The 15,920-nt window shown below is 38.4% G+C and overlaps 1 protein-coding gene across 17 annotated transcripts in view; it reads left to right on the top strand.

Moving 5' to 3' along the window:
- The first annotated feature begins 231 nt into the window (after positions 1–231).
- The window catches only part of ADD1 (adducin 1), a 63,930-nt gene continuing 48,241 nt past the window's right edge, over positions 232–15,920 (top strand). For 15 of the 17 annotated variants that reach the window (XM_054201860.1, XM_054201854.1, XM_054201859.1 and 12 more), the window contains exon 1: positions 307–449. The gene's annotated coding sequence lies outside the window, so the exon portion shown is untranslated. Of the gene's footprint in view, positions 285–306; positions 450–15,920 lie in introns of those variants that run through there. The other 2 variants (XM_054201851.1, XM_054201850.1) reach the window with 2 other exon arrangements.

The raw sequence follows: 15,920 nt of genomic DNA, 5'->3' as shown, positions 1-15,920 counted from the left end.
CACGCTGCTCCTCTCCGAAGGGATCCGGTTCCACAAGAAACGCCTTCCCCGCGCCGGGGGGCTCTTCTTAGCCTCTGCCCGCTCGTTCAGGAATGGCCCGGAGCCCCACGACCCGCCGAGCGCGGCCGCGGCTGAGGTAACCCGCTTCCTCAGCCGCCGCCATTCCTTCCCCCCCCTACGCCTGACCGCCGGCCAATGGGAGAGCCGCTTAGTCGCCAGGCGTGCGCCCTCCAATGGGCAGCGCGGTTATTGGCCTGCGGCCGGGGGAAGCCGCACCCTGTCAGGTGGGGGCTGGGGCAGCTCGGTGGCGGTGGGGGAGGCGGGAGCGGCGGGAGGCGGAGCGCGGTGGTGGGGCCAGCGGCGACGGCGACAGCCTCGGCGGGGGGGACCGTCTGCAGCGGCCCTTTCTTTCCCGCTTCCTCCGGCCGCCCTTTCTCATCTGGCTTCGGGTGAGCGCTACTGCGAAGGGCGACGGGGGTGGCGGCGGGAGACGCAGGGGGCGCCGGCAACGGCCCGGGGCGGGGACACACACACACACACACACACACACACACACACACAAAAATGCGGGGGGCGCGCGCACACACACACACACACGAATGCGGGGGGCGCGCGCGGCAGGGGGGCGCAGCCGTTAACGGTCCTCGGGGGCGGGTGCGCAGCCGTTGGCGGCGGGCAGGCTGTGAGGGGGAGGCGGGCGCTGCAGAGGGGCGCGGGCGCTGCGAGGAAGGGAAGGGGGGGAGGCGAGGCGGGGGCGCAGACGCTGGAACCGGCTTATTCAGCCCGGGGCGGCGAGGGGGAGAGGAGGGGAGGAGAGGGGAGGTGTTGTCTCTGCCTTGAAAACAGGCAGCGGGTGGGAGGGGGGTGTGTGCGGAAAAAACAGCCGCCCGCTGCTCGCAGGGTGGCCGCGGTGAGGGGCTGGGGCGGGGAGGGCGGGTTTCGGGTCCCTGGGGTGGTGGGGGGCAGAGGGCGGTGGTCTCTAGCCGCTGGCTGGGATGGGGCGGTGGGCGCTGAGCCGCGGGGGCGGCGAAGGGCTGGAGGGGCAGGTTCCTGTCAGCCCTCTCTCAGGAGAGGCGATCCCTCTGCCCGTGCCCACCGCGGCCAGCGAGGTGGGATGCTCCCGCCGCCGCAGGAAGCGGCCGCTCGGCGTTTCAGTCTCCTTTGCACCCAAGCGATGCGTCTTGCAGGCGTCTTCCCGCACCGCCCTTCTGCTTCTCCTGCCCCTTCTTCTAGACTGCGAGGTGACCTGCCGGTTGTGCTTGGCAAAATGCAGGCATTAGAGTGTCCAAATAATCGTCCGCAGAGGACGTAGGAATGAAGGAGGCGATGTGATGCGTTTGTGCGGTGTTATTGATTGGCAGGGTACCAGCAGCAGCAGTAGACGGGCAGTTGTTTTGTTTCCGCTGCTGGAAGGGGTATCTATATTTTAGTATTTCCAGTGTCTGCTTTTGATACAAAACGTAGCGTCTTTCTGCACGTAATTACTGCACAGTCTCTATGCTGCATTTAAGGTTGTTCCTTAATCTGTGTTGGCTTTAGTTAAAACTAGCAATTAGGGAGGGGGAAAATCCAGTCAAGCTGGAAAAATATCTATGGTTGTACTGAGACAGGGGGCTAGGAACAGCACTTGGTTTAAATCTTTCATGAGCTACTGCTGTAGCTTGATGGTGAAAGCTTATTGCTGGTTTTGTTTTATTCTCTGCTTTCTGGAAAGTTGCTATAGATCATAATACATACCAAAAGTATTCTGGTTTTGCATGGTGGCTTATGTCTTTATATGGAGCTTTACAACACTCGGCTTGTAAGTTCTCAAATGCAGCTACTGCTAAATTGTTTCTGTATGCTTTGCTGAAAGCTACAGGTATCTCCATGCACACAGGCTATTTACGGGTCTGGGTTCTTGTGATGTGACTGAATGTGCTAACAGAATACTTGTCAGTTCTTAACTGCTGCAAATTCGTTCTTTTTTATGGAACAAAATAATTTGTTTTAAAAATAAAGAAATACAAATTATTTCTAAAGTAGGCTTCCATTTTTCTTTATTAAATTGATCAATGTAACAATTCTGTACCTCAATAATGAAATATTCTCTTTAGAGCTGTATAAGTGAGAAAAAATGCAGCTATGGACTGGACTTCTGGAGCAGGTGGCTCTAGCATTTATTTATATTCAGTGAGCAGATTTGATGTGATTGTGTAAAAATAGTCTTAAGTAAACATAACATTCTATGTCGTTTGCCTCAATTATGCAAATTAAACTTGGTGATTTTCTTAGGAGAGTTATGAGGAAGAGGAAATTGCAAGTTTTTACATCTTCACTGTAGCAAGATAATATGTGCATTACTTTGTGTGCATGTTTAAGTATCTCACAGTTTTGCTGGAGTTATGTTTTCTAAATGAGGTTCCACGCTGACGATAGTGCTTTTTAGCCAAAAAGTGTTGTGTTCCCTGAGTGTTTTCTTTTTGTGATTGACTATTATAAAATGGTGTGAGAAACTTGAATGTTTGTGCTTCATCTGAAATGAGCGCTTTTGCTAGCATGTTGTGCCAGTAAGTTCATTAGATTATGGTTCACTAATGCTGTGGAGTGAAGAAGGTTGTTTACTGAATCAGTATTTTTCTGTGACAGCTCTTTTTAGATGTCTCCAACAGAAAATGACTTGACTCTGTTCTTGTTCTTTGAAATTCACCATCAATATTAAATGTTATTTTGCATGTACGGAATTGGATCATTTGATGAGATTATGTGGACAAACCCATTTGAGCACTGAGAGACTTTCACAGGAGCAAGGATAAAGCTACTTCCGCCCCATTCAAGTGTCAGTTTTTGAAGGGTAGCTTCGCAGCATGAAGTGCTTTTAACAAATCTCTTCACCCAACGTTCTGTGACTTGCTATAAGAGGAAAAAGCTGAATTTTGAAGTAGCTAATTTTGTTAATAAATAGAACAAAGTATTGCAACTGGAGTTTTCAAACTAGGAGAAGAATGCTTAGCGTGTTGGTTGCTGGTAGGCATACAACTCTATGTGACAAGTGCTTTCTCACTCTGCAGAAGCTAGGAAGTAAATCTTGTACCCACTGCTTTTCTGAGTTGTAGAAATAGTTTTCTTAATTATTTAAGAACTGTAGCAGTGGTGAATAGTGAGTAATTTGTAAATCCCAAACTTGCTATGCAAATGAGCCAGTCCTGCTTTGAGGGAAAAATTCATAGTAACAAAACTTGCCTGCTACTTTTATGAAGGAGAGCATATCAGAGAAGTGTCGCTTCTGTTGTTCAGTGAGGACGCCTGAGGCATGACGACACGAAGTAAAAAATAATGCTAAATTTCTGATTTTTATGGCTTTTAAATTAGAATTTACTCTTGGACCATGCTGCATGGCAGAAAGCAATCTCTGAAATAGCACTGTATTAGTAATTAATACTGTAACTAAATATTTCTTAGACACTTTTAGAGCGATAGGTGCTTTATATTTAAGAAGCGATTGTGAGCAGATATGAATATAAGTTTAAAGTGCTGATTCTGTTGTGCAAGTCATTTGACATCTGCTGAGGAACCTGTCTAAAACTCTGCTGTTAAATTATAGATCTTCTATATTAACAGATTCAAAAGTGTGTATTTTTTAAAAACAGTAGAAGTTCCTAGATTTCCTGAGTTTTGCAATTTTCATTCGTATGATTTAATTGGCTTTCTCAGGGGAATAGGAAAAATTACCTAGTCTTGCCACTTATTCAGCATTTTTCTTCAAAAATACTCCTTTTTGGTAGGGCTGAGAACAGTAGCTGTACAAATGTGTTGGTAAAGAAAGGTGTAAAGTGTGAATAATGTAAACCAGTTTATTTACTCAGCAAAGCTTCTTTTCATTAGAGGCAGTAATGCTTTAAAAGTACTAGTTATACAGACATTTTGATCTGTGATAGTTTTTACTTTAAAATTACCCTTTTCTATGGTTTCTTTTCCTATCATTTTAAAGTATTGTGTGTACAATAATAGGTTTCTGTAGTAATTTAATGGAATGTTCAACATAACTTTCTGATAACATCTGTTACCATCTCAGCATCTGTTGTTTATTGAGAATAATCTTGATAATCTTTAGTCAAATTGAAGCAAATAATTGGTTTCTTTCCTCACCAATCAGAGGATGTTGTTTACCGTGGTCTTGTCAGTTCAGAAATTTTAGTGGTTAGTAGTTGCAAAAGTTGTAAGGGCAGAGACTCCAGGAAGAACACTCTTTTTAGAACTACTGCTTTTTCAAGTCCACGTATAAGCTGAGATGGTTTCATTTGTCATGAGAGCTGCGGTTTAACATTCTAACTAACTGTCCTGGTCTTGAACATGAGTACTAGTGCTACTCTGGGGAATTTTAAAGTCTAACTGTTCTTCATTTCAGGGCAAATTAAGTTTTAGCATAGAGATGGATTTGCGTAACTACTACCAGTTAAGCTGGCTGACCGGCAGGTATGCTTGCTGGCTTTGCTGGATTGATTCTTTGACCGTTAAGAAGAAAATGAAAATATCGTCCTTGAAGGTGTAGCCAAACAGGAGTAACAACTTCAGCACCTTCCTAACTTTCTCCTTTTGACCTTGCTTGTTAGATTGCATTTTGAGAAATGATCTCTGGCTGCTCTGTTGGGTACAGTTATTTTTCAGTGAAAGATCAACCTTTCAACCTCAGATCAGTTGTGTTAGCAAGCGGGGCATCGAAAAAGTTTTTCGCTATCACTATTTTAGTGGTTTTTCCTGCAGATTAATTAAAAATCAATGTACATGAAAGCGCATTTCAATTTGGCTCCAGAACTACTAAGAGCTACTCTTTAAAACTGAGATTTGGGGTTTCCATGCTCTTTAGACTAATCAAATATCTTTTGCATTTTTAATTGACTACCATATTCAGTTTTGTCTTTTAAAATTATTGATTTTTACACGTTATGTTATGTGGTTTTCAGATCTTGACTCATGAAATCTGAAAGGAGTAAAATATTTCAGAGTTTTGAGATTTACTTCTTCCATACACCTAACTGAATTGCTGAAAAGGGGTCATGGAAACAGTGAGCAGTAAATGCAGTTAATCAGTAACACTTTACGGTATCTTTGATACTTGCACATCAAATGAGTAGATAAATGTTAAGTTGCAGTACATTTATGCACCGAAGATTAGGGGAAAATCAAATTACTATACCTAAGATCTTCTAGGGTTTTGGTTGGAATCAGTAAATATGTAAAAGCAATTTTGGAGTAAAAATTGTAATTTGACTTGCAGCCATAGAAACTTATTTTAGTTTATTTTGGGGTTGTTTTTGTTTTGTATGTACAAATTTCAAATTCTTGTTGTGGTGCTTTGTATGCTTTTTCTTTCTGTCTCGTTTTAGATCTTGAATCTTGAGAGGTCTGATACACTATTTCAGCTTTAATATAGCTAACGCCAGATTAAACCAGCAAGTATCTGAGAAAACCTTGGCCCATGAAGATTGTCTTCTGTGTTTTTTTGGTGTTTTTTTTGTGTGTGTGTGGTTGTTGTTTTTTTTGTTTTGTTTGTTTGGGGTTTTTTGTTTGTTTGGTGTCTTTTTATTTTTGTTATATACTACTGTACATAAAGTTACTGTTCCTGCATTGTGACATTGCAGGTGAAGAATAGGGCATACTTTGAGTTTAGTTTTCTTTTAACAGATGAAACAATTTCTTTAGGTATTGTCACTACAAAATATTGCTGAAAATCTATGAAGTATGTATGCATGTGAAACATCCATTCCAACTAAAATTCAGCAAAATAAGACATTGCTGCTGTTGTGCATTAACTGAGAGGTGCAGTATCCTTGGATGTTTTTCTCCAAAAAGTCTTGTCTAACATAGCTTTGCATATTAATCTTGAATCAACAGAGCTGAAAGTATTCCGAAGTTGAAGGGGCTCGTTTTCTTTTTCTCTTAAACTTCTGAACCAATTAGTTATGTTCAGCTGAATTTAACAGGAAAATGGTGACTTCAAACACACACCGTTTCTGCCAGTAATGTGATAATCTAAGCCCTAAACTCATGCCCACACTAAGAGAGGGGCATGGCTCCTGATTTGTTTTGAGCAGCAGGAGCTGTGTAGCCATTACACGCCTGCCTGACAGTCAGGATATGGGTACCTCCGAACCAGTTGTAGTGTGTTTTGCCACTTGCATGTCCAACCTGGGTGGACCAGTGCTAAGGTGAAGTGAGGAGCAAGGATCGACTTGTGCAAGATGTAGAGGGGAACATGAGGACTTGGGATAAAAAAAGGTCAATAGGGAAGCATAGGAGACTTCAGTTGATAGGAAGTCATGTTTCGTTATTTCTGTCATCTTTCTCTAGGTGCTTTCAGTTACTGAAAAGTTTTTCACAATTGTCAGGTAAAATTCTACACAACTAAAGTATTGCTTCATTTTTAAATGTCACTTCGATACGATTTGAATAACAGATTCAGTGTAAAGCACAAGATTCTATTTTGATTCCAAAGCAAATTTCCTTTCCTTGTTGTGGATATCATTTTCAAGTCTACTAGCATGTACAGCAAGGTGTGGGGTTTTTTTTTCCCTCCATCTTGGACTTAAAGTGCAAATTAGTGGATGGTGAGTTTTCAAAGGTATTCTGGTAATTTTGGTTATAACTGATAACTTGGAAGCATTTCAGAACAACTTTATATCTTTATGAATGAATTAAGACTGAAGATGTCAGGCAAATGGTGTTCATTTTTGTAAGTTATTTTTCATAAAGTGTTGGTGGCCAGAAATATACAGTAAAAATTGATTTGGTTATGTTGAACATTTGCAGTACAATATTAAATTATTTTGGAATCTATTAATGGTCAGGAAAAATAAATTATTAGTGACCTCTAGATGTTTGCTTAGATCTCAACTGTAAATAGGAAATTAATCTTTTTTTTTTTTCCTGTTTGCTTATGTAGCAGTTTAGGTAAAAAGTTGGTAAATTCTTTAGATCTTTCCCAAAGCAAGTGAATCATACGTGGTTTGGATGGAGAGGGAGGTAAAACTTCATCTAAAGGAAAGCTGTTATGTCTTTTATGTGTCAAGGAAAGGTGGTGGACTTTCATGCCTTGGACTCGGAGAGGACCATCCTGTTGTTCTCTTTGATTGCTGCTACTTGGAACTGAATATCTTCCTGTGTGTTTTTCACACTTTATTTCAATCTACGTTAGAACCTGCGCTAATCTTGATGATACTGAATTACGTGGATCCTCTTAAATGGAGCTTCTTGCCTCTCTTCTGGAAAGAGAGGATGTTTGCGATTGTAGCATAGGGTAAGGATTTTGGCAGGTGGAATGACTGCTTCTGGATCTGCCGTAGTGTTTATTGTTGATCTGGGACACTTGCTTTGACTCAGTTCCAGTCTGTTAATGGAGATGTTGATTTAGGGACAAGGAAATCTCAGTTAAGAGTCCTGTACCCTTGCTTCACAGTTATGGAATGGTAGTCCTTCCAGTATTCTCCAGTTTTCCCTCACTGCAGCAACTTGAGGAGGAGCCAAGAACAGAGAACACAGTGAGCAGTTTGCTGCACAGTTAGTTTGCTGCACAAATTGGAGGAAGGTAGTCTCTCAAACTGTCCTTTGTCCTGCCCAGCCACCAGAAAATAAAGAGCATTTTGGCAGCTGGTCAACAAAAGGCAGAAACGGTGAACAGAAGGCTGGGAAGCATGGTTAAAATATGAATGTCAGCCAGAAAAGCTGGACTTAGGCAGTCTCGCAAATTATGAGGGCAGCTTTATTAATTGAACATTCTGTCTGGTGGAAAAGTTGCCTGAGGCTTAGAGTCTTTATGGGTCAATACTTACCACTAAAGTGGGGAGACACCCCTTCATGCCTCAAGCAAAGCTAACAATGTCAAAAATAAACCTTTGTAGCTCCATTTGCGACTTCAGCTGCACGTTTAATGGGTTTGGGATCCTATCTAATGTGAGTGGGCTAAAGTATTAAAATAGCAGATCTCCCAAAAAGACTGAGTCTGCAATTTTTCTTGCTCTTTTTCTGGTCATTAACGTAAGTGTGATATTTATTGATACTGGAATAGTGTCCGTTATGCTAATAATTTTTAAGCATTTATTAAAATAACCCAAAATTCAAAGAATGCTAAAGGTTGCATAATGAAAAGAGATGTGAGTAATTAGTTACTTAGGGGATCCTGAGTTTGTTTTTCGTGATGTCACCTTTTTAAAGAGTTTAAGCTTATTTATGCATTATCTGGTTTTCAGGGCATTAGGTCATTACTATGTTCATATATGTTGCTGAAATATGTTAGTTCTATAATAACTGAACTATATTTTTGGAAATTCATTGCATCTCCAAGTCAAATGGGTGCACATTATTGCACATTTTCAGTAGTGTACTGGAGTCAATTAAGAATAAGGGAGATTTTAAGTGCCTCTTTCTTTGCAGACCTTTAATCAGGACTAGATACTTTCCTAAATAATACTGTATTTGTTTTCAGTTATTGGTTTGAAGTCCTGTTGTGATACCAAATATTCAATGGTAGAAGAAAAAGGTGAGGACATTCAGTCTGAAACTTTGTATTTGCTACTTTACTTCTTGTACTGCAGTTTTTGGTTGTTTAATTTAATCCTTAATTTGATATATTAATCATTAATTAATAGGATAAATTCAGTTCATTTGACTGAAGCTCAAATCTAAATTTATTCTTTCAAGGATTTGATGATCTGAGAGAGTAATCTGGTAATTTTCCCCTCCCTCCTCTCTGTTGCTATAGTGATCCTAAATTTGAACTTTGTTTTTGCAGCCTTTTTTTTCCTTCAAGTAAGTTTTGTAATAGCTGTGCAGTGTGTTCTAAAACCAAAATATTGATAATATAGGTCTTGTTATTGCTTTTTTTCTTTCTTTTTTTTTTTTTTTTAATAATTTGGATGTAACATCTGAGGTAAAGCTGAAATTAAGCACCCTTAGCTTTCCTTTTCTTTTTCTAGCTCTGGCGAGACCTTGTGGCATTAATCTTTTTAGTCATGTTTTAGGCATACATCATTTAGGGAGAAAAATAAGCAAACAAAGGCCCAACTAAAGCAAAAAAAAAAAGACCCAAACATCTCTCAGAATGTCATGAAAAGCTGTTAATCATTGTAATTATCGAAATGAACATTCAAATTGCAAAGGCTATGGCTTAGTTTAGCATCCAAGGGTTCTTGCAATTCCAGTTTCACAGCAATATTCACGGTTTATTCAATAAGGTGCTTTTAGCTACTTCTGGCATGGCTGATCTTCTGATACAGCAGTAAATGCAGATAATTCTGGCAACTGTATAAAATATTTGTGCTCTTACCAAACTTTGATTTTTTTTTTTGATATACAAAAGTAGTGGAGATGCAAGATCTGACAAGGTTAATAGCAAATTGAAGAGGAGCATCAGGAGTAAGCAGGGAACCTGAAAAAGACTGACCACGTGTTTTGTCAAAGGAAGCATGGAGACAATGAATTAAGACTAAAAGTAGTTTAGATACAGGAGAAAGACTGCATGAAAAGTTTGCCTTAATTTCCAATGAAGACAGTTTTGAACATGCACAGACTGGCAAATAGGTCTTACTGAAGTGAGATTATAAAAATTATTTCCATAAAGTAAAACTTACAGGGTGCAGATCAGTGGGACTACATAGTGTGTACTCTGGAATTTTGAAGTTGGTGGTCTGTGCAATTAAAGGCAAGAATTGTTATTAAATGTCAAGGCAGAAGGGTATCGGATGGCTGGTGAGCAGCAAAATTAGTCACTATGTTTAGAGGAAGAAGGTGGTTTGGGATAGTTACTCCATCATTAGTGTGACCTTAATATTTAGGGATTTGTTAAAACTCAGAAAGAGAAGTTATTATACATGGAGGTAAGAGGAAAATGGAGTATGACGTGACACAGCTCTTGACAGAGGAAGATTTTGTCAGAGAAATCTAATGGCTGTTTTTATAAGATACCTGACTTATTGTAGAGGATATGTGTATCATCAATGCAAAAGAAGGTTTTGCACAGAATGAAGTTGAGACCTTAGGACATGAACAGTAGAAAAAGGAGTCATAATTAATAGCATTAAAAAAGTGAAGATGTTCTTATAACAGTTAAGGATGACCAACATATCAAAGTTAGCAACTGTGAAAAGAATTAGGATAACAATATTTTCCTTTGAAGAAGTAAAGTGGTATTGAGTTTTCCTGGTATGGGTGAAAGCTTATCTGGAATATTGTGTCTAATTCCTAATTCATAAGTAAAAAGGGCATTCAGACTGGAAGAGGTACAGGACTGATTCCTAGAATGACTAAGGGAATGGAGAATTTGCTCCCTGAGGGGTACTTTGAGTGTTTTGTTTGATCTGGGAAAACAAAGCATGAAAGAGGTTGCTCTTTGTGAAAATATGAGTGAAAGAACACAGGTGGGTAAAAAAGAGCTTAAGTTTGAGGTATGAGAACAAATGGGTATAAACTATCCAAGAATAAACCTAGTCTGGAAATTAGAAAAGATGGTTCCTAAGCAACGGAGGCATAGAAGTCTGCAACAGCTTTCCCTTAGGAGTAGTGGAATAAGACTGTATTTAAGATGGAGCTGGTTAGCTTATATAAGGGGGAGGAGGGGATGCAATGTAGTTTTCCACAGTACCTTGGGATTTGAACTCCTTGACCCAGAATGTGTGTTTGTTCCCATGATTCCTGTCTTGTTAGTCAAATATTATACAGTAACTTGACCAGATACTGTCCTGAGACCAGTAGGTACGTAGGTGGTCTGTTTCTTGGACAAATAGACCAGTTGGCATTCTGAGGTATGTAAATGCTTATATCAAAGGATAATAAATGTTAGATGAGTAGGATGTTTTAAATACTGTTTTATATAATAAGCTACATTGTATCTTATGTAGTGGATATATATATATTATCTTTTGCATTAAGAAACCCCATATCAACACAGAATAATTTAACAGATTGAATAATGAGCCTTGTATTGTTTTCTTCTTGTGCAGTCCTGTGTGATTGAAGGAAGCTGCCCACAACACATACATACTACGTCATTGTGTTCATATTTCTCTGAGAATTCTCCTTTGAGTTGTTTAAAAAAAAGAATTGGTGCAAGCTGAAGGGTTGATCCAATGAAAACTCTGTATACCATGTTGTTATGTATTGCACTACTGTTCCTATATCTTGCCCTAAGACTCTGTCCATCTAATAAGCTTGGAGTGTAATTTTTTGAGGAAGCATTGTGCTTGTGTTTGTACTAATGAGAGACGCTTCCATATTTCTTCATAATAGAAGATTGATGGTTTTAAAGGAGAATAGACAAAGAAAAGGATTCTACTGCCTTCTCCCTGACAGAAAGACACTAATTGGCAAATTGGGGAATTAATGTTGCCTGAGGTTACAATATTTTTCTAATTTGTTCAATTGTTATGACATTTTAAATCATGCTTTAATTCCTGCTGAGGTATTTCAGACACAGGAGGGAACTTGTAAACACTCATTTGTGCAATTGTTTCATCTGTATCAGTAGTGTAAGTTGCTGGATATGTTTTTTTATACAAACAGAAATGCAGGCAGAAATAGAGTATTTGATTTATATTTTTCTATTCTTTAACTCTGCCTGCCTTACTCTTGTTTTTTTGTAAATGTTCATCTAGAAATCTTTGTTTTTAGAAGGAAGTTCAAGCATGGAAAGTAGTTTGGTTAGGATGGGATAGAAATTTAATGATGTTTGAAAGGTTCCTTCCTGACTCTGCTTAATGTGTATTATTGACTTCCCTTCAACTGTTAGTTGAATTTCCTGTTGATTTTAGGTATAAATAATTGCCAAAGCAGTGTCTAGCTTTATCTGTGTGCTTTAAATCGGATGTGTTTTCTTTATTCACAAGTTTAACAGTATATTAATGCTTTCAGAACTAATGCAAAAGCCTGAGAACTAGATCTTATTCCATTAAATTGCTGTATTGACACATAATGATTAATATGAATGGTAAATACACAGGCATAACATCAAAGACTTAACTGGCACTTTGCATCTGTGTAAGTGTTAATGTTGGCTAACTTACATCACAAAATGGATTTTTTAAGGAAAAGTGTTTGGCGGTTATAATTTAGAAAGCTGATAAAGAATAGTTAATACTTCAGAGCTTGTGGAAGTGTTCACTATTATATGAATATTGACTAAATAGTATTTAATCAGCTTTATTATTTAGACATTCTGTCTTGTCACTTACTGTTTAATATGTGTTAACTAGAGACAGTCTCATGTAATAAAAGAAAAAGAATATCCAATTTCAGTCTCAAACTGTTTGGCAACGGTCTCCAAAGCGTGGATGACTTAGCAGATGTCATCTTAAAGCTCTTGCTATGAGAATATATTTAGGAATACTGGTATTTCGAAAGAATGTATGGGCAGTAAGAAAACTGTAAAAGTTTATTATCTTGACCTTTTTGTTCTTAAAGTATGTTTTTCAACTAGACCATATAGGATTTGTCACGGTAACTGAAAAAGTGTTAGATTAAATAATGTTATTGAAATAATAGAAGTAATTACTGAAAAGCCAAGCATTTTTGTTTTTTCTAATTTGCTTTATGAATATGACACTGGCAGCTTATCAGTTTCCTCCTTCTGGTGAACCAGGTAATTTGTTTGTTAACTGAAAATATGCTGTTAAACATTGGAGAGAAGAAAAAGCTTTCTGGCTTTATATGCATTTTTAGATATATTATTTTTAATTAAATTAGCCAGTGAAATTGAAGATGAATATTGCTCCGTTGCCTTAAATTGAAATACTCTTTTATTACATTGTCTAGAGTAGTATCTCTTGCAGGTGTGGCCTATGGTATAGCTAGTTCTGAAAGGTATGCAGTCAAAGTTGGAATAATTTCTATTGTCAGTAGCATATTCAGATCTGGCATTTTTGTTTCTTATTTCATATAAGAGTCATGTCTCTTAAATTATTTTTTTTTAAATACTGCATTGTGTTAGCTGGTGACACACTTTTCTTTGATAAATGTTCTTAGAGGTATATTTTTCATGCTGGCGTTGTGCCTCATAAACTAAACTGTCTTATAAAGTGAAGGTGCGTGTTGACATGCAGTTTGATCTTTGGAGGATAAATCAGAAAAACCTTACTTCCCCCTTCCCCCCAAAGAAGAGTGAGTGTATATCCTTTCCAAGACTGGTTGGATTAGATTAGTTTCCCTGTGAAAAAATGTTAAGGTGCAGACCTAATATATAAGGTGCAGACCCAAATAGTTGGTGCAGACAGTAGCATCTGCACAGAACAAATTTGCAACAAGGAGAAACAGTACAATGACTAGATAACGGGCTATTCAGATTTTGTTACCATTAATTTCTTCCTATATTATTAAAGATCTAGAAAAATGAAACAAATTAAATTTGCTGTAACAGTCTTGCATAGATTACTTGAGGCTGGAGGAGAGCAAGGAACTTGAGGATAACATAAAGATCAGGGATAAAGCTGATAACAGACTCATAAGTAAGAATAATTTAAGATAGTGGGTTATATTGCTATTGTGTGTCATTGAACATCTTCATAAAACCATCTGGTGTTTCCTGTTTGTTGTTAGCTGATAGATCTCTGAAATTCTATAGTAAGGTCTGGTACTAACAGGAAAGAAAATAGTGGGGAAGTATGAGGCGGGAGGGAAAGTTGAGGTTGGTTTAGTTTAGAGAAGACAGAAGAGAAAAATAAATTGAAGTAGAACAGAAAAATAAATTGATAGTGTAAGGCCAGAAACAGTTTCAAAAATCTGGATTACATTACATGGAGGATATCTCTAGGATTTTTTTACACATAATATGTTTAAAACACTGTTTTTAAAAAGTCACATTCTGTATTAGCCCATGGGACTTACTGCTATGAGGTATTATTACGGTCAAGAGTTTAGCACAGTGTAAAGTGAGATTACACATTCTCTATCTGTTGTAGAAGGAATGTTGAAACGTATGTAATTTTTTCCATGGTGTAAAGCATAAATCAATAAGTCACTGCAAATGAGTATGTGTGTGTTATACTGTTCTTAAAACCGCATGCTGGCCATGGTTAATCAGCATACTTGAAGAGTTAAACCACTAGTTTGACTGAGTTTGGCAGTTTTTCCCCTTTTTAGACAAAGTTTTGGCATTTGCTTGTAAAATCCCCAAATGGTTTTTACTCTGGCAGCTACAGAAACTCTTTATATGCAAAAGAGAATACTACAGAATATCTTCCTTATGACAGTGGGGTGGTTGATTAAATAAGCATCATGCTTAATATTCGAGCATTACAATCGTCAGACTTGTTTTGGTTTAAAAAAACCCAAACAAACCAAAACCAAAACAACAAACCAATCTGAAGCTATGAATTCCTGGCTCCAGGGTAGCTGAAGTTGAATGGCTATATAGATTGTATACATCTTGTGGAGGGACTTTAGAGAGAAACACGATAGAATACATTGGTGCCTGGATATGCATAGAAAGGTAACATTTTAATTTTAAAAACAGAACTGTAAATGTATTTTATCCCATGATCCTACAGAATACATTTTTGTAGGATTTCTGTTGGATTTCCTAAGCTTCATTGGATGCTTTGTTACTGAACAACTCCAACAAAGTGCGAATTGCTTATGGCCTAATGTATTTTTAAGTATGTGGACGTGTTAGATTGTATTGAAATCCCTTGAGAGCAGGAGCTTCTGTTGAACAGATCTGATTGCAGGTTCGGATGGGGGGGGCTTGTTTACAGATTACCTACCGTATTTCACAGCAAGACCAAACAGTTGTGTAGGCTCAGCAATGTTGCAGGCACAATGTGAGAGTAACTGTCAAGGAAGAGTTTGAAAATAATACCGTGCTCCCAAGAAAGCATGATACGCTTAGAAAATATGGAAACAAAGACTTAAAGAGTAGATGTTTCTACATAGGAAATAATACTGTTGTAAGAACAAATACCACAATACAGCTCTAATGCAAGTGATTATTGTTTTCACAGTTGGTTTGCCCGTCTCCTTGGAGAGCTGCTTACCAACTTCTAAGGTTTTGTTGAGATCGGTTGGACTTCACATGAGCAGAAACTGCTGGCACGTATCCAACTGCATGCTGTTTGGGAAAACACTGCAAAAGCTGGGTTTAGAATCCTGGCTTTGAGTACTGCGTGCATATCACTGTGTTTTGCAATTTCTGATGCCAGTAGCCTTTCAATGAACTTGAAAGAACTGTACATATGTGTTTCAGCAATAAAATAGTGGCAGTAGGGTTTCTAGAAAGAGTTTGTTTTACAGCATGAATCAGGAATAAAAGTACTTTGGCAGTGCCGTGTGGGTTATTCAAGATTCTGTCTGACTCCAACTGATTTTACACGACTATGTATCCTTGATTTTCATTATTTTAACTTAAATTTCTGTTTCTGGGATTATAAGCACTGTACTGGGTAGTTGTGATTTTTTTTTTTTTTTTTTTTTTAGAACAAAGTAGGGAAAGGTCTCTGGTTACTACTAGGCAAACATAAGCAGGTGTACTGTGTTTTTACAAGTTTTCTAGCTATTGGTGGTGGTGATGTTGAAAGATGGAGGACGTTATGTCCATGGATAGGAGTTGCTTGGATAGAGATCCAAGTAAAAATCGATAATAAAGATAATATGATAGTCAGTGGAGTTGTTTTTAGACAACCGATAATGACAGATGTCTAGAAACATTGTTTTTTTTACTATTAATCTTCAAATATTTGTCAACTAAGATAATCCCTGCCTAAAGATGTTAGTCTTTATGGATGGATAGTGTTCAGTTTAATCTGACAGCACGGGGGTGTGTAGAACAGAAGCCTTCCATGTTTTACATTGGGATTTAATTCAGTAAGTGCAGAATGCCCAGAAGCATGGTTTCAGTTTTGTTCTTTTGGTTTTAATAATGGTTTTAGTTTAGTTTTGTAAAACACTAAGCCATGTGAAAC

Source organism: Rissa tridactyla, chromosome 5, assembly GCF_028500815.1.
Source record: "Rissa tridactyla isolate bRisTri1 chromosome 5, bRisTri1.patW.cur.20221130, whole genome shotgun sequence".
NCBI lineage: Eukaryota > Metazoa > Chordata > Aves > Charadriiformes > Laridae > Rissa > Rissa tridactyla.
Note: the sequence above shows the minus strand (reverse complement) of the source record. Positions and strands in the feature narration are given on the sequence as shown.